Source organism: Syngnathus typhle, linkage group LG4 (assembly GCF_033458585.1).
Source record: "Syngnathus typhle isolate RoL2023-S1 ecotype Sweden linkage group LG4, RoL_Styp_1.0, whole genome shotgun sequence".
NCBI lineage: Eukaryota > Metazoa > Chordata > Actinopteri > Syngnathiformes > Syngnathidae > Syngnathus > Syngnathus typhle.
In genome coordinates, this window is record NC_083741.1 from 20,035,678 (window position 1) to 20,062,208 (window position 26,531).

The 26,531-nt window shown below is 43.1% G+C and overlaps 2 long non-coding RNA genes across 2 annotated transcripts; one reads left to right on the forward strand and one right to left on the reverse strand.

Moving 5' to 3' along the window:
* Positions 1-1,982: 1,982 nt before the first annotated feature.
* On the reverse strand, positions 1,983-26,063 carry LOC133153123 (uncharacterized). Its single transcript, XR_009714256.1, has 6 exons — positions 25,949-26,063; positions 23,721-23,862; positions 20,852-20,963; positions 9,985-10,034; positions 3,584-3,715; positions 1,983-2,173 (listed from the first exon to the last, which is right to left on the reverse strand). It is a non-coding gene; the product is annotated as an uncharacterized LOC133153123 (long non-coding RNA).
* Positions 19,265-22,000, forward strand: LOC133153124 (uncharacterized). The gene is made up of 3 exons (XR_009714257.1): positions 19,265-19,320; positions 20,181-20,264; positions 21,401-22,000. It is a non-coding gene; the product is annotated as an uncharacterized LOC133153124 (long non-coding RNA).
* Positions 26,064-26,531: the final 468 nt, after the last annotated feature.

Below are 26,531 nucleotides of genomic sequence, written 5' to 3' on the forward strand. Positions count from 1 at the left end.
AGCGTCATAGTTCTGCAGAGTAAAGACAAGGGACATGTAGTCATGGTTCTTAGGGTTCAAAAGTATTCCGTCACATGTACAGTTGTACATCCGTGTATGCATTAAGGCATCAGTAACAGAGCTGAGCAGGGCTGGATTTCCCTGCATTGTAATGAGAGGCCCGGTGTCTCATAAGTCACTTGTGGAGGCTCCACACGATACCCGGTCCAGGCGACACGGTCATCGCTCTTCATTTATTTACTTGTGGCTTCCTTTTCTCTTTTTTTCCCCTTCAGAGTCCCACTTTGCGCTCAAGCTGACACCCAATATCCAGATCTATTGCGCTTCACTCGCTGCCCTCTCATCATCTAACTTTAATTAAGTAAATGGATGCTCCTAAATGCCGCTAATTTCACTTCACTAATTGCCAGAGTTTAATTTAGGTTTCATCAAAAGGAACCGTTTCGGTCGTTTGAGGTTGCAAACGCTGGCCTTTACTTAAAAGGCAAAAAGAAGGAGCAAGTAGGATACAAGTTGCAGCAGCCGCCTTGAGATTTTCTCCATTGCGACGGGAAACGGCGAAAACAAGGCCGCACTGATTGAACGCATCAATTATTTTGAGATATGCCGACATTGAAAATCGAGGAGATGAAGAACTCCTGTAATTACTTGTCAGCAAGTGTATATTGATAAGGATAGATATTTTATTGAAGAGGAGTGTGGAATATAACGACAAGCTAATCGTAAGATAATGTTAGCGTATGTTTTTTTTCTTAATTCCTTTTCTTTTAATTTCTTGCCATTTGTCCAAACAACACATTAAGTTGATTCAAGAGAAGACTTGAGGGGAGGTGCTACAAAATGGAGATTAGATCAAAGGGCTAAGCTAATATTAGCGTGTTAACGTTTAGCATTTCTAGCGACAATACGTATCCTCAATCTTTTATTCGAAAGGAAACTCATTTACAGTTCCTGGGAGTGGAGACCAAAGATGTCAGTGGAGGACTTATTTCCATATAAGAAGACTTGGTCGAACATCAGTTATCATTTAAAGACGAGCAACAGGTGGCTATCGGCCGAGGGAACCCGAGGCAAAGTGGATGCGGAGGTGGAAATGCGTCTATTTGTTTGAGCCTCCTCGCATCTGCACAAGACGGAAGCGACAGCAGGAGATTGTTGGGTCGGTGGTGGGGTAGGGGTGCCTGAGGGGGGCTCGTGTTTGGAAGAGCGCTGGAAATAGTGCATGGTACTAATTACAGCTGCGTGTTTGCATGGCCGCGGCCGCCCCGTGTTTATGGACGGAAGTAACATCATGCGAGGGTCACTCGGAGGGACGTGTTTATCCACGTGGTCCGTCCCATAATTCACTCAGTGACCACCTGTGAGATGAAGCCATTAGGTCTGTTTTCCAGCAAGGTGGCCTCGGATTATTAATTATATTTGAATTAAGCACAAAAATATCGTGCTGCGTCGGGATACGTGTCATTCCACGTTAATCCGAACAATGTGGGATATGACAACAATGTTCCAAGAGAACAATGCTGTAAAATGTTGAAACTCAACAGTTGTTCTGAAAAGAATGCACTGTGATTAATATGGCATGGAATGAAATAAAATCCTGAATTATCATAGGTTAAGGATCGATTGCGGCAAATTCTCTCATGTTTTCCTGGTTAAGATGGGAAATTATCGTTTTATAGACAGTGGCACAACAATATGGTCACATGGTAAGAGAAGACACTCACCACCGTACTGTTTGTCGTTAAATCGCTTTATATTTCTGGCCTACATGTGTTTTTCATACAAATATTTACTGTAATTATGATGAGGTTAGTGGGAAAGAATTGTTTATTGACTGGACTAACAAATTTGGAGGAAGTAAAAGCGCATCCCAAAGAAACAACTTTTCAGTATGTGTTTGAATGATGACGATATGAGACTAGACTGTGCACACACTTTTTTTTTTTTTTTTTTTTTTTACTTGCCTCGCTACATACATGCCTTCCAATGAGTGAAAAGAGATGAACCGTGGCAACTTTGGTAAGGATTCTTTTATGTTGTCCTTCCTGTTGGCCTCAGTCTTTCCATCTTGTTATCAGGCCCGTTGATACTGGTCTGCTCCATGCAGGCTCTTTTCTCAGGACACCCACGGCATAGCAGCAGTAGCAGGAAGGAAACCGGGGGGAAAAAAACCCTAACAATAATAACTTCATTAGAACGGTGCTGTAAAATCGTATTCTTAGGAATAGTGTACATTTGTATTATTTGACTAAATAACCAATTTAGATATAAGCTGCCTAATTAATTTTCAATTTTAAGTAGACCATATTTTTTAATTTTTATTACTTTTTTGATATTTTAATTTGAATTGTATTTTGATAATTAATAATAGGTTGACTATTTTCATATTCTAACTATGTATCCCTCTATAACACTTAACTATTACACTCACAATTAACAAAACCACCATAAAATGATGTGGACAGTACACTTAATGATTTTTCCAGTTTTCCAATTTTTTTTGCTTCATGATAATAAAGATGTCAAGCATTGACAAACCGTGTATTGATCTTTCTGTATAGACTACCTTTTAATTTATGCAGCATAGATTAAAAGTGTGTCAGTGAATCATGCCAGGCGGCTCACTGCCTGTGGCTGGTAACTCTCACTTTTGACTTTATTAAAACAGCAGAAGCCAGGAACTGGAATGAAATGTAATATATATTCTAACCAGAAAAGCTGTTTCTCAGTTTTTTCTTCAATATAAAAACACAATGCATTATGCAGACAGTGTTTATTAAATCAAGTGAATCGGCCCAGCTAGAGCACTTTCAACGGTTGGCTCTGTGAGCCGTCTGATGGCTCCCCAAAATGAAACAGCTGCCAAGTGTGACATATGGAAGGAGAGAAGTCCTATGAAGAGGCGATTTTTATGAATCAATCAACTACGTAGGTGTGTCATTATGACAACAAAAGGGAATTCTATTACGCAAGTAGCCATGAACATGTGCTTTTGTGACATTTTTCTTCCTTTGTTTTTTTTAAGCTAGCTCTATGTCCGTTCGCTAATATGTGATGCACACTAAACACCTTACTGATGTTTATTTTTTTTCTTTAAATAACATACACATTCACAGGCCCATTTCCCATTAGGGGCACTGCCCCACCAAATCCAGCAAATGGTCCAGTGGTGTGAAAAGAAAATATCTTCCCAGTGTTATCCATCTATTTTATATACCATGCAGCCATGTCATATTTATTTACATATTTATTATTTATGGCTCGGCAAAATAAAGCAGCAACACAATGCTGCAATAGCGACAAAACAGGGTGCTACTTGGACCTGATGGTGACGATTGCATAATACTTGAAAAACTTCTCCAAATAACCTCCAAAGCTATGGAGCAGACCTTTTTTTATCCTCTGAGTCAGAACAATATCAGTACCATTATTAACCATATGACCACAAGAAAGGAGAGATTGCTGAGCTAAGGCAAAGCCATGTGGATCTTTGGAACACATTGTTGGACAAAAAAAAATGCAGTGTAAAAGACTTTTTCGCTGAGCTGGTGGAAAATGACAGCGTGATGCTTGTTGTACCCACCTGACCAATGAGAGAAGGCGAGCAGGGTGTGGTGGACGGGGAATCCAGCTGCTTTTTGGAACGGGACTCACATAGTTGACACAGTGTTAGTCTGCTCCAATCGTTGTCTCTTAGCATTGAGCTTTCTGCTCCCTGAGAAGACAGCACGCGTTTTGAAATACTTTTTACCAGTAACATTCCAAGAATGCATTTATAACAAACAAGATTCTTTATCCGTTAAAAAAAAAAACTTCTGTCATGTAAAACCCGCCTCTCTTGTCCTGCCTGTAGCTCTCGTGATCAACATGGAGATCGTGCAGTGGTCATCACTCATTGGCGAGGGATTGGATGGATGAATTCGACATCCATTTCCAGGGCCATACAATCCCCCCCCCCCCCCCCCCTCGTATGAATATTATCAGCATACAGTGACAAATAGCAGTTGTGTTGCAGACTAAGAGGCGTCATTGTTCCTCCGGGTTGTAAACGCCATGCAGATGTCGCCGCACTGTACAGCCCGTCCGTACGTTGTTTAGAAAATATAAATGTAACGGGCCGATGTCACTGTTTCCCAACAAAGCGGGCGTCTATTTTGTGAGCAGACAGCAGCTGGTCTACATGTTTTGTGGGGAAAATAATATCCAGGCTTTGTACCATGCTTTTGGAGAAGACTGTATGGTGATTGTTGATTTTGCCCTTTGGGGGTCTGGAATCAAGCAGTCGCATCAGTTTGTAATCATATTTTAGGGATTGGCCAGTCTTGATTTTCAATGAGGTAGCTAAGGAGGTCAAAGCTATGGAGAGACTTTTCAATGTCTAACCAACTTCATTTTGCAGTTTCAATCTTTGTGGTTTGATAGAACCTTTTGGTTGAGAAGGGACGGAGTTGAGTACGATAATGTGAAAGCACAGTAATAGGCTAAAGTGTTAGCATATGATTTGCGGCTACTTCTTTCCTCAAATGTTAAAATGAGTCAGGTTTTAATCAGGAGACTGGGCTCAAAGATACATTGGGGCACTGCTGCTAGCTATCGTAGCATCCGGAGCTAAGAAAAGAGCTATTTTTATTGTTGTCATTTCTAATCAGACTTCCTTAAATGTTAAACCGATGTTATTTAACAGGACAGTGAGAAAATGGAGTGCTGCAGCTGACTGGAGACTTTGGAGAATTAAACTTCAGCATCCAGAACTAAGGTCATCGTTATTTGTTTATTTTGTTCGTCTCGAGCTGTGTACCCTCAAATGTTACCGTGGAGTGCTGACTGATCAGGACTGAATAAGAGTACCTTGTGTAACCTGGTTTTGCGGTTGGAAAAGCATCAATAGCAAGACTGTAGCATGACAACCGATGCTGAATTATGCAACTGAAGGAATCGCGTGTCACCGAAGACGCCTGCTCGTCTCTCCGTGACACGCGGTGGAACGCGCTTCTCCGGTTTACGTTCGTCCGAGAGGCTCCGTCGTTGTTTTAACAATAAGGCCCCGGCGATTTGCGTCTCTCGACTGTCCTCCTAAAGGCTCAGAAAATATGCGTGGCGCTCCATTTATGGGCTGTAAAAAACAGTCACCCGGACGCCATGCTAACAGACTGTGAAGAGCGGCCGTAAAAGCCGCCTGCGTCATATTCGCTTACCAAGGCGACGTGGTTAACTGTCATAACATCTATAGTGGGGGGGGGGGGGACTCTGCCCGTCACGAGCAGCCAAACATGAAGTAAAACAGCAGGCGGGCTCTCCCCTGCTTGCAGCGGCTGACATGAACTAGCAGGCCCGCACATGGGAAGTGACACCAACAAGCAGGCCCCAGAGAGGAGGAGGATGATGAGCGACTCTCTGCATGCCGCTTGACAAGTGCTGCGCCGCCGCCAAAGCTCCCACGGATGAGAAAATTACCGGGAAACACCGAAATGCTGCAGGTTTAATGTTGAAAGTGCTTGAAAATATAAAATCCTGCAAATATTCATATAAGGCAGTGCTTCTCAAATAGTGGGGCGCGCCCCCCTTGGGGGGCGCGGTGCTATTCCTGGGGGGGCGCGTGTGACCCTGGGGAACAGGCTTTTTTTTTGGCAGTACTAGAATAAAGTGTAATTGCGCGTTTACTACAGCAGGGGGCAGTGGCGCTCTCATTGTTACTTCTGTCACGTTTGCGACAGTGCAACATTTTACGACTTACAAGACAAGTTAGGATAGTCACGGTGGGGAGGGGGGGCGCGAATAGTTTTCTTCTTGCTAGGGGGGGGCGTGACAGAAAATAATTGAGAAGCACTGATATAAGGTGAGGCAAAATAATGTCTGCGGAACATCTTTGCCTATCTCCATTTTTGAAATCTCTAAAACAGAAAAAGAATAACTCATAAATTTCCAGATATATCCCCATAAAAATTAGTGATTTTTTTAAAATTGCCGATACATGCCTTTCATTAGATGACAACAATAAACACATATTTTTTTAGTGTTATTAATTTAATTTATCCAATTCAATTAATTATGGATTTTTGTTTTAAACAGAATCACAAAAATTCAAAATGTGGTTCTCATTTGACAATGGCAATAAATTAATGCAACTTCCTTTACTTTTTTTTTTTCTTTTCTACTCTAACACTATTATTATTGGATATACATTTCTTGAACAAGCTACTTTTTCCGCTAGTCGTAAAACTTTTATTAATGATGAAAACAAGGAAACGCAAACTTGGGAGACAGGCTTTTCATTGCATAGCGCCCCTTTCATTTATCCTTGTCTCAATTTGAAGCTTTATTCACCTGCTTTTTTCAGTATAAATATCCATGTACCTGATCTGAATCCATTATACACCTGTTTGTGCGAGGGGGATCAGGTTAAGAGTGCTGAGCCATGTTAAACCGCCGCTGCACCCAAGCATGCATCATGTCCGCGCATTAATAGCAGGCGAGCACGCCATCATTATTAGCGCCATACGTGCCCGAGCTGCACTTCCGTGGCCGCTCTAATGGCGAGGCGGTCAGGGGTGATTTATCTGATAAACTGCTTTTTGTGCGAGGCGGGGGCTGAGCGACGACTTGGGTTTAGCCTCCTCGGCTGTAATGTGCTTCATAAAGAGGAAAATAAATGGCCGCCTCAGGAGGAGGGGAAGATGTAGCTTGTACATTTGTATAGGGGTTGGGCGGCGTGCGCTCGAGGTCAAATAAAAAACGCTTGTGCATTGCTTTTCAAATTGGGGTCCGTGAGCCACCACTTTGTGTGTATTTATTTATTTATTTATTTATTTATTTATTTATTTATTTATTTATTTATTTATTTATTTATTTATTTATTTATTTATTTATTTATTTATTTATTTATTTATTTATTTATTTATTTATTTATTTGTTTGTTTGTTTGTTTGTTTGTTTATTAGTTTATTAGTGTATTTGTTTATTTATTTTGTTATTTATTTATTATTTATTTATTTTCATTATTATATCATATTATGTTATCTGTTTGTTCCCCCCAGCCCGAAAAGTTTGCAAACCCCGGTTCTTGTTCTTTTAGTTATGTGTGTGTGAGTGTGTGTGTGTGTGTTGGGGGGGGGGTTAAGGACAGGAAACGTCTGAGCTATAACTCTTCCGTCACCTGCCTTCTGCCGCGTTAGGCATTACTCAGGATGCGGCGCAAATTGCAGCCCGGCATCCATTATTCCCTTTCAGGGTTAATATTGATGTAGATATCATTCCTTTCCGCGCTTGTCATTTATTTGAAATACTCCACGCGACGAGTAGTCCGCTGCTGCCGTGAATCAAATCAATTGATGGAGCAGTTAGCCTCGCAGCCCCCCTCCCCACCGCCACCCCCACCCCGACCGCCTGGGAGCTGCCGAGCGAGCATGAAATATTATGGAGATTGTTCCATAAAGTGATCTCTTCATCATCATTTGTCTGCAGCCTGGGTGATCCGATCCCTCCCAGCACCACCGAACCGCCCCCCCCCCCTCTCCCCTACCCAACCGCTGTGCTCCTCGCTGGCGCCAGCTGTCATAACTAAATCAGCCGGATAATGCAGTCGTGTGAACACTTACACCGAGACCCCATGCACCCCCCTATGACACGGGCGGCAAACTGATGGGCCCCATCCGATCCGGTGCATCAATTGGCCAGTGCCGCCGACCCCCAAAACAAAGCACGTGTTTTTATTATTTATCTATTATCTATTTTTTTTTCTCTTCCCAAAAAAATGTCTCCAATGAAAAGCATCCATGCACTCATTTACAGGTGAGCTGGAGCCTATTCCAGTTGACTGGGTTAGGATAGACCCCAATTCACCTGCAACCCCAATGACAAGACCTCCTTCCTAATTGACTGGAATAAAAAAGACTGTAGATTTAACTATCTTGAACTTATCGTGTCAGGTCTTTGTTTTTTTTTTACTCCTTGGCAGTAGGTGGTCTCCTAAGGTCGTAAGAATAGCCGCAACGAGGGTGACGCAAGCGCATTCATTAACCTGAATAATGTGCTTAGAGTCGCTCCTGATCACCGCCATGCCTGATACCTGACCTTTGCTCCAGTAAGGAAGAGGAGACCTGCGACCCACACACACACCTACAGTCAGCGACAGGCTTGCATCTCGCCAATAAGGCGATGATCAATGATGAGACAAAAGTGTGTTAGTTGTCTATCGCCGCCGCTTAATGAATGTCATAAGAATAGGTGTGATTGCCCGGGTCATCCAGCGAATGGGAGCGGGAGGAGGCGAGGAGCGGGTGTCTGAAGGTGGAAGAGGGGGTGTCAGTTTGGTGGAATCCAGTAATGAGTCCACTAGAGACCCGACTGATAGCTTTGATTGCGATGCAGCGCGGGAGAGCTGCTGCAAATCTTTAGCGGGATTAAGTATCTCTTAAGGAGATCTACTTTCAGCCACAGTGTTATCAAGCCTTCAGTGTGTTTTAATTAGGCCCCAGTGCACGGGGCCGAGTGTAACATGGCGCACGGCAGCTAACATTGTGTGACGCTGCTCTTGATTCCAAGTTAGAGGGGAGCTAGCTGAGCTACCTTAAAATGAACTCGGAATGGAAACCAGAGTATTCTGCTGCCCCCTGTGGTTACATATTATGCGTCGGTCTCATTATGGCATCTTTTTGCACATTAAATATGGACATATATAAGTTGACAATTTTTGGCCTTTACTAAGTTTTTGAATACACACGTCTGACACAACTTTCACAACTTGCTGTTATCTAACAAGGAGCTGACCAGGAAAATTCTCGTGTTTGACCAATGACTGTACCAATAAGGTTCCTGGTTCACTTCGAATTATTCAAACATTCCTCAAATGATACTTAAAGCCCTTTTCAGACTGCACTTGCTGATTGTGCGGGATCACAAAACAGCACGGTAAAAAAATCGACTGTGTCCTAGTTGCTAGCGTGTCTATACTTGGCAATGCTGACATAGCAGCACCAAGAATTGAAAACAAAGACTTTTTCTACACCCAAGACCCCATCCGAGTGGTCTCTAATTGAAGCCTACAAGGGGGACACCCCCCAGCCTAGCCATACACCCACAATTAGGTCCTCCATCCATTACTGATGAAAGGTTTGATTAGAAACTGTGCCGGAACAGAACAAGCAGTCCATTGTCATTAAACAGCACTCCGAGCGAGTCAAAACAAAGCAGTCGGACATGCATTTTAAACATCCTGGTTCTGATCGGGGTCCGGGCGGGAGCAGATGCTGAAGGCTTGTCGGCAGACAAGACGATCTTACCTGCGGGCCTTAATGACTTGCAGCGGGAAAGAGAGACAGACACAACGGCTTCGGCACGCAGGAAACAGATGTAAGAGATAAATAAAGCAAGTGGACCGCGGCCATGTCGGGCCTGGGTATGATGAGTCAAGCGGGGCCTTGTTCCAGTTATGACCGCCGGCGTTTTATCAGGAAATATGTACTCACATGAAAGCCACGCCACTCGGCGAGGGGGGCTAAACGGTATTAGCGGCCAATCAGCTGTTGCCTAGCGAGAAGATGATCCATCGTTTCATATCAAAAGCCAAGCTAATTAGGAGCTGATTGTTCATACCGCAATGTGCATTCATACAATATGTGGAGGACCATGTCACAGATTGACTAAGAGGAGAAAGCCAACACCGCCACTGGCAACTTCAACTATGCTGACCTCCAGTGGTTTATCTTCTTACCTGGCAGGTGCACTCCAATAAGTCCCAAATCCTACACAGCTTTTGTGTTATTTTATATCAGTCTGTAGTATCTCCTGTGTGTGTGCAACCTCTGGTCGCCATTTTCTGGACCAATTATTCCATAGGAAATCATTTTTAAAAACTGATCTGTTCCGAGGTCAAATGTTCTTATTCGTAAAACTTTTATTAACTCTATGGACACATTTGAAAGTTACGTGATGTAAATCTATAACATAAAAAGGTAATCTCTGTAAAACGAAGAAGAATCTACTCACCCTTTGAAGACCTCTGATGGGGCACATTTTGGACGGGAAAACAAAAACGTCTAAGGAAGAAAAACGTTTGTTAGTTGAGCTTTGAAAGTCACTTTACAATCATACAAGTTTGAAGGGAAAGTTAACTACTACAAAAAAGGAAAACACAGTCCTTTGACATTGTACTCGGATAGTAAAATGTAAAATATTGGGCTAGAACAACTGGTGAAACTATACTTGGGTTCATACACATGCTAGCTAGCAAAACAGTTCATTAGCCTTATGTAGCACATTATAGTAGCGCAGGTCAAGACTGGGAGGCCACCTACAGATTGTTTTTTTAGGCCAGCCCACTCAGCATACAGCAAGTCCTCTACTTTCCAATCTCCCATTTTGCATCATCCCAGCCTGCTAAATAAACCATCACATCTTTTCCAAGGCAAAATGCATAACACGCACATCACTGCGTGTTTAATGTTTGCACTTCAATCAGACAAAAGCCGCCAGCCTCATCAGGCTTAATGTTCTTTTCAAAGCCGCAAAGGACACATTATTGTTTTGTTTTTGTCAAGTTGTGAAGTGGACAGAGGTCCATATGTTTAATCAGTAATGTTCCTTTAATTGTGGCCCAGATGCTTGGTGAGGTTCCAACATGCAGTTCATATTTGTGCTCATGCAAACTAGTGGTTACTTTGTAGAGAGTTGGCCTTTAATAATCCTCATTTGCATCGGCCCCAAATTGCTTTGGATTTTTCCACATGGGAAAAAAAAATTGGAAATCGGACAAACTGGAACCATCATAAAACTATTTAACATTCTCAAGTGTATAAATAAATTGGAAGGCAAAATATCTTGAGCGGGACATCACGACTCAATATATCACAGTGATTATTATTGGGATTATCATTATGAAAATTGGGAAAAAAATGGTTGACCGGTGTAGGAAAAAAAAGACATCACCCCATCAACTAAAGGGTGTCAGGCACCATCATTTTTCTGCCCCCACCTGACCGTCATGCTCATTAAAGCAATTATCAATAACTGACAAACAATCCACTTCTGGAGTCTCCGATTAGTGTTTTGTGCAAAATCAATACGTCTCCGTCGCCTGTGATCATCCAAGCCCAAAAGACGGAACAAATTTGCGGTATGATGGATGACGGCTGCCGTCATGTGGATTATGTAATGGGCTGGATGATAAGGAGTCGCATGGACTTCCAATTAGGACGTGACTATTGTCTGAAAAGATGAGCGGGGCTGTTATTGAACGTGGACATCGGCAGAAGTCAGATGAGTGACAGGCGAAATTAGGAGCAAAATGAGGGTTTGATCCCCGGAGCGTCCAATCAATCACCTTCATTGTGTGCTGCGCTGGATGACAGTTGGCTTCATGCCCTGATCAAGTGCACAGATTACCGCGCTGAGCAAAACAAGCTGTGCTAGTGTCGTGCTTTGACATCGCTGACTGACGGTCCAGAACGTAGCGGGTCACATAGCGAACCGACTTTCATTCGTTGTCGTGATCAGTCCAGCGGTTCACATTTTAGTGCTGATCATAGTTGCCCTTTGATTGGCTGCCAATGAGACCACGGTGTCGTGATTCACGTAGCTGACGATCGGCGTGAAATCAATTGTCGCTCACTGAATCGGTTCGGGGCGTGATCGGTCTTTTTGGTGGTTCATTTAGATGACTGCAGAGGATAGGACATGTAGAAATTGATGAATGGATGGCAATGGAGGGTGTTAAGGCGGCTGAATGCCTCCTCACTTTTGACCTTGGGTCTTCACACTCGCCAGCGATCCATCTTAATGCTCGGCGCCGGTAAAGAGGTCAAGACGGAGGAGAACATATCATTCAGCGTCTGATCATTCCATCAAGCCGGCGACGCGGTTCGTGTTTGCGAAGTGTCAGGGAGGTGGACCCCGGCCAAACATGAGGTGTCACGCTGGGCGCCAATGAACGGACAATGGCGATCCATCAATCTTCCACGCCGGCTTGTCTCCCGACCAACTACAATGTCCATCTCGGGCCAATTTTCGCCCTTGGGCCGACTCATTCATCAGCCCTGAGCTCATTTGCAATCGGGCCGGCGCGTTAAGAGGAGGGAAACAAGAGCGTGTTGAGCGTGGAGCTGTCCAATGACGGGAGCTCACAAAATTTTGATCAAAACGAAGTGTGGTTGCTTGACATTCAAGCTACGGCTTGCGGAACCCCGGTGGTTCGGGGTCCCCGATTTGAGGACCCCCAGCTCATCGGGCGCACCAGAACAGATGCGCCGGAGGGAATCTTTTCGGGGACCCCTTCAGTCGGGTCACGGGGTTTAAGTAAGAGTGAACGTCGTTTTAAACAGAGCAGGGCGAGCAGCTGCTGTCGCCGGGTGAGCGGGCCCCCCGACTATTATTTTCTGCAGGCCCCCCGACTTTGATGTTTTAACAATCCATACATATTGATTCAGACTGATAATAAACAATTTGATTAGCCTCTTTCAACGGGGGCTGTCATTTCAATCACTCGCCCGGCTCCGACGGAGTGGAAGTGAGTGGCCGAGGTGGGAGGGGACGCGGGGTGTAGCGGGGGACGTCGGGGGGGGACAAGAAAAGGGAATCCAGCCCTGATTAGGCCTCCGCCTTTGGTGGATTGGACAAGACAGCTGAGCTGCCAGGTTATTAACTCCCTCAGAAAATTCTCAGCCTTCTCTCAGGCCCGCCTGAATACTACGATCCGGATCGATAAGCAATCTCCGGTGTGTACCAAATGCCTGCTGGATTCATTTGTCTCCCGGCAGCCTCGCCCTCCAACGGACAATACACCTGCGCCCTCCCCACCACCACCACCCTTATGCCTCAGCCTCCTTTCCTTACATCGCTCACGTTTCACTCACTGGAGTCTCTGTCACTTTTTAAATAATGACCCCGAGGGGGGGCGCGTGAACAACTGCCTACCTCTATTTCATCACAGTGAGTCGCTATCCCGGCCGGGCCTGCAGGTCACCCAGCTGTCTTGGGGGAGGTGGGCGACACTAACTTAAGGGAGAGGTGAGGAGAAAAGGGGGGGTAGAACATGTGTGTGTGGAGAGGGAGTGTCACGGCAGCATCAGGAGGCACAGATGTCCCCTCGGTATGAACAAACAGCCCCTTGACAGGCTTCTGGTAGAAGTGTACACACTCCATCAGTTGTTCACAAACTTTTTCACTTCAAGAATCAGCACATTGAGTTGGAATCGATCCAGATGCATACAAGTCAGCAACGTGAATCACTACAAAGACAGACGACACCGTGGTCGGACGGACAGTCAATCTCAGGGCAACTGTGAAGGCCACTACCACACAACCACTACAAAGATTGACGTTGCAAGACAATTCCGATATTTATTTTGGTATTTGACATGTACTGTCGGTTGTTATATGGGGACATGAATTGGATCAGATCAGCTCTTGACAAATGTCAATTATGATAATTAATGACACTAGACAAGGACTAGGACCCACTGCAAAAGTCAAACTGGATCGTGATCGATTAATTGCAGGGAGACTGAATTGATCCCTACACTCAGGTGAACCACTACACCGAACAAATAAACTACAAGTGGCGAGTTAGCTATGTGAACCGCTACAAAGACAAACAGACCAGATGATCACAAGGCAATAAGAGTGCATCGAGTAACAATCGTCAATCAAATGAACGAAGGATGTCACAAATTATTGTCTCGATTATTGCATCAAATAATCCAGCATTTTATTTTAGATTAAAGTATAATAATAATTGTTGTTTAATGATTATGAAAATTGTTAATTTTATAAACGATTAGTTGTTGATTAATTTTGGTGTGAGTTTTACAGCTCACTTTTCAGGACTGCTTTGGTCCCGGTTTGGGGTGAGCAGTCTTTCTAAAACGGAGGAGATGGATTTACATAGTGATTGTGTTTGCTGATTTGGCAGGGCTGAAGCCGATAACTTTTAGTGATCCGCAGAATCATTGATCTCCTTGATGGATTTATCGACGTGGTGATGGGCGTCTTCAGGCAGCCGGCCCCTGCAATGCTTGCGAGGCTGACACCAAGCAGCTACCTGCGCGTGGACAAGCCTAGTCTCATTTCTCTGCTTTGTCTTGTCGCTTTTTTTCTCCCCCCCCCCCCACCCCCTCGCCGGCGCAGACGCCCCTGCCCTTTCCTCCCGGAGGGAATTGTCCGTCAATGAAGGCTAGCAAGCGGCACATTTCTTAATTGTCGAGGAACAATGCACGCAAAGGAGAAACGTGGCGGATGTTTGGACTTCCTTATCACAACCATCCGCTCTCTGAAAATTACAAAGTTGAGAGGGAAATGCAATTATTAAAAGGAGCTTTGTAAATATTTTTAATATGCATGCAGCAGACAGTAAATGCACTTGGTTCTCAGGCAAAAGGAGGAGGAGGCGGCGGGACAGACCAAACAGGAAGTGCCTCAAAAATGTATGCCGGGATTTTTTTTTTTTTAATCAGTCAAAGATGGGCCCACTCATCAGTGGTTGATTGCATGTCGTTTTTTTTTTTTTCCTTTACAAGATCACAAGCCGGGAAGAAAAATTAAATGATGCACAACAAGGCCGTTTTGAACCGTTTCACCCCAAAAAACTGAAACTGCAACATGGAAGCTCCTCACTGTTCTTCCATCTCATTTCGTAAAGTCGTATTTAGTTGTGCTTCACATCTGTGTTGCATTTTCTCCCACAAATCAAACATCTACTGTATTAACTCCAAATTCCTGAAAATAACTCAACTAATATTTCTACTTTGTAAGGCTGCCTTCCACCAGCCGCTTCCTCTCCTAACCCTCTCAAGGTCGTTGGTAATGTGGAATCTATAAAACATCTCAATGAGGAAAGTTATTTGAATTCTTCCCCTTTTTTTTTACAGCTTGTGGCTTACAAGTTCCTATTTCATGCAGTTTTACAAATGAATCCTACTACACAATGTTGAGCGTATGTCAGCAGATGAAATTACTGACGGTAATTGCTCCCATGCCAGGTCTCACAAGCACGCACACACACACGCGCACACACACACACACACACACACAAACATTGCATTTCCCCACAGTATTTTTCAGAACAAAATGACAGGTAAGCTTGTTCTTCTGAGAATTTGATATTAGTAAGTCCAAAGCATCATTAAGCTTAGTTAGAAATAATAATAATTTCACTGTTTAGCTTTCCTACTCTACGTATCAATAAAATAAAATTTATTTCTGGGACCATTCTTGTTTCTTCTCATTTTGGACCATCACCAACTCCCACGTTTTTGTTGCAATATTACAAAAGTTAACATCAAACCTGACAACATTGTCGTCTTGTTTGAAGAATACAAAACTATTTTTCTATGCTCTTTAGCTTTCTTGGATTGGAAAAAATAAATAAATCGAACAGTCTGCCCAACATGTCACTCCGTGCCCACTCAGCTCTCATCGTTGCGTCTTCCTGACAGTGACGCTAACGTGCGAGTAGGTGAGCCGCCCTCGGGCTTCTCCGTGTCCACGTCCAGCTCCATCTAAATCACCGCTTGTCATCACAAAGTCATATCACGCACACATGACGCGGACACAGACGCCAGTGGCCATGACATTAAACCTGTCCATTGTCACTATTACACCGCCCCCCTTCAGACCTGTAGGTGCCTTCCCAGCTGCTGAAGCTAAGCGCATGTGACTGGCCTTAGATTCGAAGCGGACAGCAGCACACCTCCACCGACCTGAATGCATTCTATAATTATCTGCCACACCTTGTAGCAGGAAGTACGCTGCGGAGAGAGTCCGCCTCCCTGTCAGCCAAATGGCTTTCATAGTGACAAGGTAGTGGAAGTAGCTCGCAAGGGGATGAAATAAGATTTAGATAGAGTTCCAGGGAGAGGAGAGAGGTAGTAAGGAGAAAGAGGCGATTGCAGGAAAAAGGTGGGAAAAATCCCATTTGATTTTCTTTTCTTTTTCAATGTAAAATTAGTTCTGTCTTCTACTTTGTATTTACAAAGCTTCATTTGGACAAAAGTAGTGCTTCGCTGCAGCAGGTTAAAGTAATTATAAGCCCCTTGGCGTCAATGTTGTGGATTTTTTTGCTATTTGCGGCGTGGCTTGAATTTTTCTTGAAGAGCTGAAACAAGATTTTGATTTCCTATAAATAAATAATAAGGTCGAATCAGGGTCGTTTCCGATAACCGGGTCCGATCTGACAATTTTCTTTATGAACATAAGCGTCCTTTGTGACGTGACGTTTGTTTTCTTTCACCTCCCTGCAAACTGGATTTGTGGGTTAATAGTAAGGAATATCAATTTATACTTTTTTCGATTCACGTCAATTTATGTAATAACGATTCACTTGCTCTATGTGTGATTAACGAAAATATAGCTACTGCATTTCATTTCAAGCATCTGCTTGGAGTACCCTTCAAGGGCGATAAGTATTTCAGCTCACATAAATATCATCAACAATTATTTTGGATGCGTCAGAGCTGATTGGATGGCAGGGGGCATCAGCTGCTTTGGGCTGATTGATTTGCATGAGAGGAAAAAGCTAATCAGCAAAGAGCGGCCAATGGCTGCGCGGGAACGTCGCAGAGATCAGACAATTTGAAATCGATGGAAATATTCTCTGATTTGCGGGCGTTTCGATTGGCCGCCGTAAATCGGGCGTCATAGCGAGCGGCCAAGTTAGTTTGCAATAAAACAAAGTGGCTGACAGGCAAACTATAAGAGATGAATTAAAGGTGCGCGAGAGGAAGTGCCGTCTGGCGTGGTAATGAGACAGAATTACAGGCCGCGCATTCCCACTTGCTTCCCTTGCAGGAGCTGTCAACAACTAATGGGTTGCGGCAAGTGCCGCTATCAGTCATCCTGCTTCCCGTCGCACATATTTACGCACTTATTTATCGCCTTGATGCAATATCATCATTTTTAATGTTAAACAGCCTCCATTTCCCCCGCAGCCGTGCGGCCCTTCATCACGAGGGCCGGATACGGACGCGAGCGGGATACGGCCCTGGCTGAATCAACATTCATTAACGGTTGAAGGGCCGCACCTCGATAAACAAGCCGGCTTCAGAGTGGCTCGTTTTTTATGCGGCTTTATTTATTTTTTAAAAGAGATGAGCAAGGAAGGACGTTTTTTTTTTTAATGCAGGAAAAGTGCTTGCTCATCATTGAAGAGCTGATGTTGAGTTATGTGTCGCGGCACATTTAAATGCGCTTCCAACTGGACAATAAAAGCAGTAAGATCCATAATTTGAGTCCAATTAAAAAAAAAAACATGTATCTATAAGGTTAGCGTCATATATTGATGGTCATCAATCATGTATCTCAAAATTGTAAGCGGTATTTTGACAGCCGACATCTCCATATTGGAAGTGTCGAAGAAAAAGCTTTTCCCGCCACATTTTGAGCCGCATATTAATATCAACAATAAACATTTTTGACTCCATCTTGGCCAAGCATCAAGGCCCCACAGTCAGTTTTAATGGAGCGGGACGAGAGTAATGACGGCGATGCTAACCTGCGCAAGTGCTTTTGATTCCATCATCCTCCACGAGGGGGTTGGGCAGCTTTATCAGCACGACGTAGCTAAAGTGCCTGTCGTTTCATCATCCGCAATGTCAACGAGAACAGCACTCAGTAGACGGAGCGGGAACTCAACCAAGGTTGAAACGTGTGTATGTTTCTTAGTTAGAAAGTCATTTCTTGCTTCACTCAACAAATCTATCAGAAACAAACGAGAAACAAAAACTCGGAGACTCGGAGAAAATGCTAAATTAGCTAATGCTAGCTAGCAACTAAAATAAGATTTCTAACAGAGAGTAAAAGTTGTTGGAATTATCTACTCCTGCAAAGATACCTGATGATTCTACTTAAGTAGAGTAAGCAATTATTTGAAATGACGTCCTAGCATGGGTGATGAGTAGCATTAGCGTGTTAGCGGTACAGTACCGCCTCGCCTGACTTTGCTTACCCTTGGAAAGCTTTGCGCGCCCTATGATCTAACATCTGAAGAGCTGATAAAAACCCTTCTGTTGCCTCAAAGCGGCTGCTGGGCTTAACATTGTCAAAAAGCTTTTTTTTCCTTTTTTTTTTAATTCTCCTGCCGTTTCAACCTCCTGTGTATATTTTATTGAGCTCCTCTCATCCCATGGCGCTGCCAAAATGTATTTCCGAGCTCATTAACACATGACATGCATGTAAGAGGGGAGAAGGAGGGGGGTGTCAGCAGCAGCAGTCAAATGATTGTTTTTTTTGATATGCAGCAAGCTTTTCATCTTTTTTTTTTTTTGCTGGAGGATTAAGGGAAGTTAATGAATTATCCTCGTCGGGGGGCCGAGAGACAGTGTGTGTGCGCGCTGCACTATCCCACGTCTCATAACACCCGAGCTGTTTGAATGTATCGAACCGAGAGCGGGCCTTGAATTTTTTCCCACACCGATCATGCGTCGACCCGCTTCAAGTCGGTCACCTTTGCCTGCCTTCGGAGACGACGACGTGAAACACTTTTGAAAGGCTCCCCCAAACGCCGTTAAAGGCGGCCGTGATCCCCTCGGAGGGAGATGGTACACCGCCGATCTTTAAAAAGAAAACGGCGGAATATGGCTGGAGGTCGTCCGCCTCGTGTTTGCACGAGCGCCATCAAATGCACCAGCACAAACGGTCATAACGCGCCGAGACCTTTACTATTTTGAAAATGAGCCCTCAAAGGCGCCGCGGGAACTCAAATTCATCCCTCAAGATGTTTCTCCTCACTTTTCTATCATATAAAGCAAATAGCAAAAGAAAATGTGAATTGAATCAAGGGGAAAATTAAAGCTGAAGGACAGCAAAGACGGATTGATGGAGGTCGAATGGCTCAGCCGAACTTAGGCAAGGGACGTGCTGAGAAACATTTGAGCATTTTCTCACAATGTAATTAGCAAACAAGATATAACAGTTAGCCTAGCTTAGCCTGTTCTTTGTATTTCACCACATCATTGTTTGAGTGGTGCACCGCACACATTTTCCTCGCCATGTACGGTGATCTCTCACATTTTAAAAACTGTTTTGACTAAAGTCCAGAGAATGACTGGAGTGGACCTCTTTTGTAAGCAAAGCTTAAAAAAACAGTGTTGGGTTTCAGTACACTCGGGTTCTCCTTTTCTCATTGTTTTGAGCTCTGGCAAGGGTTGGAAGGGGGGATATGTACTTAAAAACGCTTCTTGAACTTGAGGGGACAAAAGAAACATCTTGAAAAGTAGGATAAGATGAAGTTATTTGTTCTTGTTAATGAGGCCAAGCGTGCAGCGCGCAACGAAAGAGGCTTTGAGTCGCCTTCATGCCTCAGCAACCCGGGAGAACGAAACAGCACCAGAACTGGTGAATATGCAAGATTTGTATTTAGATTGTATTTTTATACAAATTTCGCAAAGTTTCGCATCATTCAGTGTCCTAGGGCAAGATTTGTAAGTCAGTATTAATTGTGCAGTGCTGAATTAATGCAAGTCATTATCAAAACGTCCTCTAAAATGACACCGAATGTGTGTGTGTGTGTTTAGAAGATAATAGAAGCCATTGATTTGTTTTGAGGGGGAGTGTGAAAATGAAGCGCCCCTCACGTTGCTTCAGCAGGAGAGTAGAAGTATTGACCCATGTTTTTAATGAAGGATGATTTAGATATGTCGAGAAAAGAAATGGAGGGTATATCACATTATCATCACGTCCAAACGAGGAAAAGAATACTTTTAAAAGTGAAGATTAACATTCGGAAAACAAACCGCGGAAATGTTTAACGAAACTGCTTTGATGTAACAATCAGTGCAAACGAATGGAGCAACAGAAATATATTCGCTAGCAACTACTAGCTTAGCTTATAACATGATCAGATAGTGAAAGAAAGCTAAACAAAAAAAATATTGAAAGCGAAATAGGACAAATGTTATGAACTGCCATGTTGTAAAATCCCAAATTTTGTTCAATGCTCTTCCACTCTATTCCTGTAGATGGCGATAATGTGCATTACAAATTAATCATAGCATTGATACCTATTCAAATAAATGTGAAATGAAACATGTCTTACTTACCATACGGAAAGTTCTACTATCAAAACAGAAGAACATTACAACAGACAGGAAACTTTAGATTATATGACAACAAGCTGCAGCTACATTTATACTGCGATGTTGGGCTTTAAAACAAATGTTTGTGTCACACTTTCTCTTAATGCTTTGCTCGTAAAGGACAAAAGTGGTCCATAAATGGCATCAGAAGAGAGACGCTGCTCACAAGTCTCCAGAATCCTCCATCTAATGACTCACTACAGGGTGTGCGGTGGCGTCTATTTTTAATATGCGCGTGTCCTATTAGGCGCTTTTAAGTGCGTTTTGATAATTGTGCTTTTGTACTTTTATGATCCTCCCGTCTATTCCCACTTCAATTTCCCCTTTTATCGGACGTTTGAAATATTGATCCTTGACAGATAAAAGCAAACACCATAATCTTACCCGGGTGAGCGGAATTCACACGGGACCACCCCCCCTTCCTTCAAAACCTTTATTACCTTTATTCGTCAACACAATTTGCTTACTGCTCTGGGATGTTTATGTCAGTGTTTGAGTCCTACGCAAAACACCACTACCAGCCTTCCTTCCATCCCTCATGACATTTTGCAAAAAACGCAGCACAAAGGGGGGGGGCTTGCGAGGGGGCTCCCGGGGTGCTTCCCATGATTGCCGCTGCTTAAAACGCTGTCAGCGCTGTCAAGGATAACAGTGATTTATCTCCATAGCACTTTATGGAACTTGGTGTTTTGTATAAAAAAAGGAGAGGGTACAAATGCTACACCCCAATCAATCATGTTTTGATTTTTATATAAAACACACACGGCAACAGAAGATGGTGTAAATCTCACCTGGATGGCGCATCCTGTCATCATAGTACCGATTGAAACAGACTTCCACCAAAGGCCTGTAGGCGGCGCTATTGAGGCCATCAAAAGAGCCAGTCATAATGATGGATGCTCTCTACAAAGAGAGGGAAATTTCACTTAATTGGCAGAAACGTCCTTACAAGATTTGAACTGCCAAGTGTTATCACTTCTGACAAGTACAAATGAAGAAATTAGAAACGTGAGTTCTGACCGGTGAAATCTTGCTAGGATGTCTCAGAAAAGTTTACAAAAAAAAAAAGAAAAGAAGAAGGTCAAGAAGGACAAGTTTAAAAAGCATCAAGAGTTTTTCCTGTCAACCTTCGAGTTTTAGCCTGATGAATTGCACACATATTAGGCGGCCTGTCAGCTCGAGTGGTCCTCTGAGCAAAATGAACCTTTTTTTTTTCTGTCCTCCTGTTTTTCCCCTTTTCAGCTTTGCAAACACTATTTGAGATTTAGTGCAAACATTTGAGCGTCGGCCTCGCTGTATTGACTGCCCTTTGACAAGCGTAATCCTTTTCTTCTCTGCAGTCACTTCCACCGCGCGATCAATCAAGGGCGTCAATGATGCCCCCCGCGGGCCGCTATGAAGTGCAAGACGCCGAGCGTTCGATCGGCGGCGGCCAGCCACCTTGCCGACTTTCGCCATAATATCGTGATTGATTCATCTTCAAAGATATCTTAAGTGGATGGGCTGGTTTTTTTTTTTTTTTTGGTCTACTGCAGTCTTTTTCATTACCCCCGCTCGCCATCCTTTAAAACTGCAACACGCATCAAAACTGGAGGTAAATACACTGCTTTTGCTTTTCTTTTATTTATTTGATTTATTCCTCTGCTTTCAACTTTGAAAGACAATAAAGTAGAAAGGAAGTGTGCTCTTTGAACACCGATTGGGTTTCACCACTACAAAGTAGAAAGAAGATAACAATGGAAAAGATTCATCTGCTAATAAACGGACTTTTGTGCTGGCCGTATTCTTGTTCTCTTGTTAAAAAAAAAGAAAAAAGACCAAACCAACTACATTAAATAGAATGGAAGATCTAAGGTCCATCACATAATGGACGCCTGTCACCCTCATATTTGTTGGTTTAAAAAGAAAATATATGCACAGCAAATTTCAATAAAATTATCCTCCCATCACTTGAACGGCTCATTTGTTTTCCTATAAAAAAAAAAAAAAATTCCCAGTGGGAATACTTTTAATTAAATCTTATTATTATGTACATTTTTCAAAAACATGCGTAATAATTTTAATTTTATTTTGATGTACCTATTTTTTCTTATTTATATATTTAATGTTTTTTTTAATCTACTATATTTCATTTTTGTTAAATGTTACATGAAAATAATTAAACATTTTTAATGTAAATCTATTTCAATGAAAAATAAATCTAAACATATTTAATGGAAATGGAATAAATTTGATTCCTAGGCAAATTTCCTACATTTGAAAAGAATTATTTCAAATAATATTTTCATTAACTTTCAATTTAACTTTCAAAACATAAATTCAATTTAAATTGAATTACTTTGACTTCTAGAAACATTTTCCACCAAATGACTTTATTTTACTACCGCAATTAGTGGAATTTTGTTTTATCGTATAATCTATGCTAATTATAAATGTATTGAATAAACATTATATTTTAAGACGACACCGTGCACATTGTTTAGCACGTCCACCTCAGAGTTCAGAGGTTAGGGTTCAGAGGTTAGATTCCGGCTCCGGCCTATCTGTGTGGAGTTTGCATGGTCTCCCCGTGCCTGCATGGGTTTCCTCATTATCATCATAGTCCTCGCTTTTTTTCTTACCATAACAAAAAGGTATTTATTGAACAATGTCTATTAGTGTGCTGATGTGTACCTAATAAAGCCTCCACTAAGAATCCAAATTATTCTGCCGCCACCTGACATTTAATGTGACTGTCACGCGTGTCAAGCGAGTAACACAGCCTCCATCCCGGTGCTCTTTTGTCAGCGAATATGAACGGGATGAGAGCATTACAAGGCACAAGTGAAGGCCACACAAAGGCGGCGCAAGCTATGAAGGCAAGTGTAGTCATTACAGCAACAGGCGACGGTGTCACTGACCTCCAGATTGCACTATCTTGTCTCTTTTGTGTCGTCCCATTGCAGCGGGCTCATTGAGTGAAATTGTATCTTTTCACTTGGCCTCTCTTAAAAAATGTCCACGCTATTGAGAGCCACTGAAGCATAGTTCTTTTTTTTTTAATGACCCCCCCACCCCAAGCTGCCCCCCCCCCCCCCTGTCTTACTGGGAGGTATTTCATGAACAGCTGGGTCCCGGGAGAGGAGAGGTTAGTGAAAGAGGCGCGCTGTGTATAATTCAATAATTATCAGGTGTGTGTGTGTGTGTGTGTTGCTCCCCGAGATCCCCCCCTGCCCCGAGACCCCCACTATTGGCAGGTGTCAGGTGACAGACAGGCCATGTCACTGGCTTTCTATTGGAGCGGTCACACTTGCTCCCGACATTAACATAAGCCGATGAGAAACACGTCTGCTGGAGACAAGCGCAAACCTCAGCGAGCAATTGCAAAAATGAGGCGGAAACCGCAACAAAAAGATGACTTACACACGTACCGCTCGATTTTATGCTAGCATCAGTATTATGTCAGCATGTCTGCGGCTCTTTACGCATCAAGCAGCCGTTGCACTGTGGTTACACTTGAATACATGACTGCACTCTTGAAGGTACATTACAGGTAAGTGGGACACTTAGAATTTGTCGTAAATGATGTCCACACAATGTTGTAAACAAGAACTTAAGGATGGTCTTCATTTAACATTCTACTTGGAAAATAGTTGAGTAAGCTTGTTGCGGTCTACTCACGTCTGCAAATGGGTTCGAGCATAATGCAGGAGGGCGAAGGAGAGCGAGATGCCAGTGCTTGGGGGAGGTATCAGCAGTGGGAGGTGCGGTGTTAGCCTGGCTCTGTCGGGCTGGGTGGCGGATTTTTTCCAGCTGTGCCCATCTGAGGGGAAAAGCAGACGTTAGTTTGCAGTCTCCACAGTCAATTGCTTCCCTGCAAGAGGTCACTGTGATCACAGACTCGTGATGGAACCTATGGAGAACTTGTTCCTGCTTTGTAAACACGGCTTGTTTGTTATGTTAGGAGACGCTGCGGAATGATGTCATAGATTTTTATATGGGTAATCTTAATATTAAGAATTACTAAGGTTATGGTCGGAGGGAAAAAAAATCAGGAGAATAAGGATGGAGTTATTATATTTTTAGAATAAGTCACAACATAAGAAAATAAATAAAAAAATGTTAAAATGAAAATTCATAATTTTATGATTTTTTTGGTTTTTGTTTATTTGAGAAAATGTAATTTCACAACTATTGAGTCTATACTATGAGAACAAAGTTAGTGCTAATTTTCAATGGATAACAACAAAATGCTACAGCGCCATCCACTGGATGTGCTGGGGCACTGCTCCCTTTGCCCCTCATGCAAAATTCCCACTGCGAAATCCAAATCAAATGTTTGTCTGCTGGTGTACAAAGTAAACCCCGTGCAGTCACAACTGAGGTGTCGCTTCGGTCCCCCGGAGCCAGAGGGGACCCCGAGGAGACGAGCTATTGATCAGCGGTGGCCAAGAAAGCCAGTCGCTATCAAAGTCGTGACAGTGGAACTGTACCTCATCGATGCGGCCCTATTATTAATGGAGGAGGGCTCCACCGCTAGACCCTCTTGACGCTTCCCACGCTGACATGACAATCAAGCAGATTATACCAAACACAATTATGATTGATATTATCACATTACAAATATTAGAAAGGATATCGCATGAAATAAATAACGCCGATATTCACCACACGTTTTATTGCGCCCCTCGTAACCTCAAAAAGTCTCATGTCATAAAGTCAGGACACTCTGTATACTTAACACACTGTACCAGGAGTGCTTAAGTGAGAGGCTAAGTGTAATTGCGAGTACATATTTCCTCATAAACCATGTGGAGAACATTAAAGCTCTAATAAGAATGTTAGTTTTGCTAATGAATTGGACATTAAAATGGAACTGTGGTGGAGATGCAGATTTAATCCAATTTGCTGCGATAATTGGAGACTGAAAAATTCCCGAGAAAAGACCCCTGGCAGCAGCTAGCGGCGAGCCATAAATCGCTGTCATCCTAACAAGACAAGACGGGAACCAATTTGAATGATTTTTCTTCTTCTCTGAGCAGATGATCACTGAGAACTGAGTGGAAAATGAATTTGACCGGGCTTGTTGTTACACTTTAAGCCTCATAAGGAGTGACTTCTTCCGTCACGCTAATCCAATTGGCGGTCACAATGATCTCCACAGAAGGGCACGACTTCGGAGCCGTTAAGGAGGCGTTCCGAGGGTGAGCCTCGCATGCGAGCCGGGTCCAGAGACGTCCCCGTAATTGAATAATAAACAATTCCCAAATCGCATTATAGTCCTTCGCTGTAATTGCGTTAGAGGAAACCACATAATAATAACAAAAATGGATTGAAAGCCGTATGTTGGTCACGGGCTCCGGTGTGCTACTTCAGCTTCTCAGTATACACGCAAACACAAGTGTAAATGCAAATACGTGCACTTTTAGTTCATATTAGTGAAGCCTCGAGGTGTTTATATTGACGCAGGACAAGGTATGCTTGAAATATCAGTGAACTCTCACCTATTCACGATTTGCTACATTTCTTTGTATATCGTGTTAGTGGAAAATACATGGCTCTAAAAAGCTCCGGCTAACAAAATTTGCCAACTCTGTTATTGACATCATCAGGCCGTAGCCAGTGAGAGCACACGAGAGGGGTTTAGGTAATAGAAATTAATCAGTACTGCTGTTAGAATGATTGACGAGAAATGAAAAATTACTTGCAAAATTCCATCCAATCAACTGCAGTTTAAATATTTATTAAAGAAACAACACCCCCTCCTCCTCCAAAAAAAAAAAAAAACATATCAAATGCCCGCACTGAAAAGCAGGGTTTGTGTTACAGAATTTACAATAATGGCTTCTTCTATTTGATGACATTTTTCTCCAACATTTATGCTCAACATATGGCGCATATTACATTACCGTCATATTGTCTTTTGGCCATATCAGCTTCCTTACGCTCGACGTGGCAACATATGCTCTCTCTCTTGACAAGTGCTCTTATCACACCAGCAAGTGGAAGACTCTCACTCGTAGCAATTAGCTTTCAGCAGGCGGCCTATAAATATGACAGAAGCATGACCTATTTAATAAATTAGTTATAGATAGTTGGGAAATACACAATACATAAATAGTTTCGATAGCTATGTTGTCACAAAGGATGAATGGGGATTATTTCCCACTATGTTATAGTGGGGGGGAAAAAACTTTTGTCAGGAACTATTCCGAAATTGCTGTATAAAATTCCACCCCCTACTGGTGGGAGCTGGTACTGTCCAGCTGGATAGATGGATAAACAGCCCTTGTGGGCCTAACAAAAGGCACAACGCAGGCATTTCATTGCTCCATTGTGCGATTATGGCCGGCGGGCGCTGTGAATGTATTTATTAGTTTGCAATACATGTCTTTTCCTGTTGTCGCCGGGCTTGCCAGGATAATGTCGCTTTTTGTCCCCCCCCCCCTCCCCTTGCCCAGTGTGAACGGCGCCTAGGCTGCCAGCTGTCAG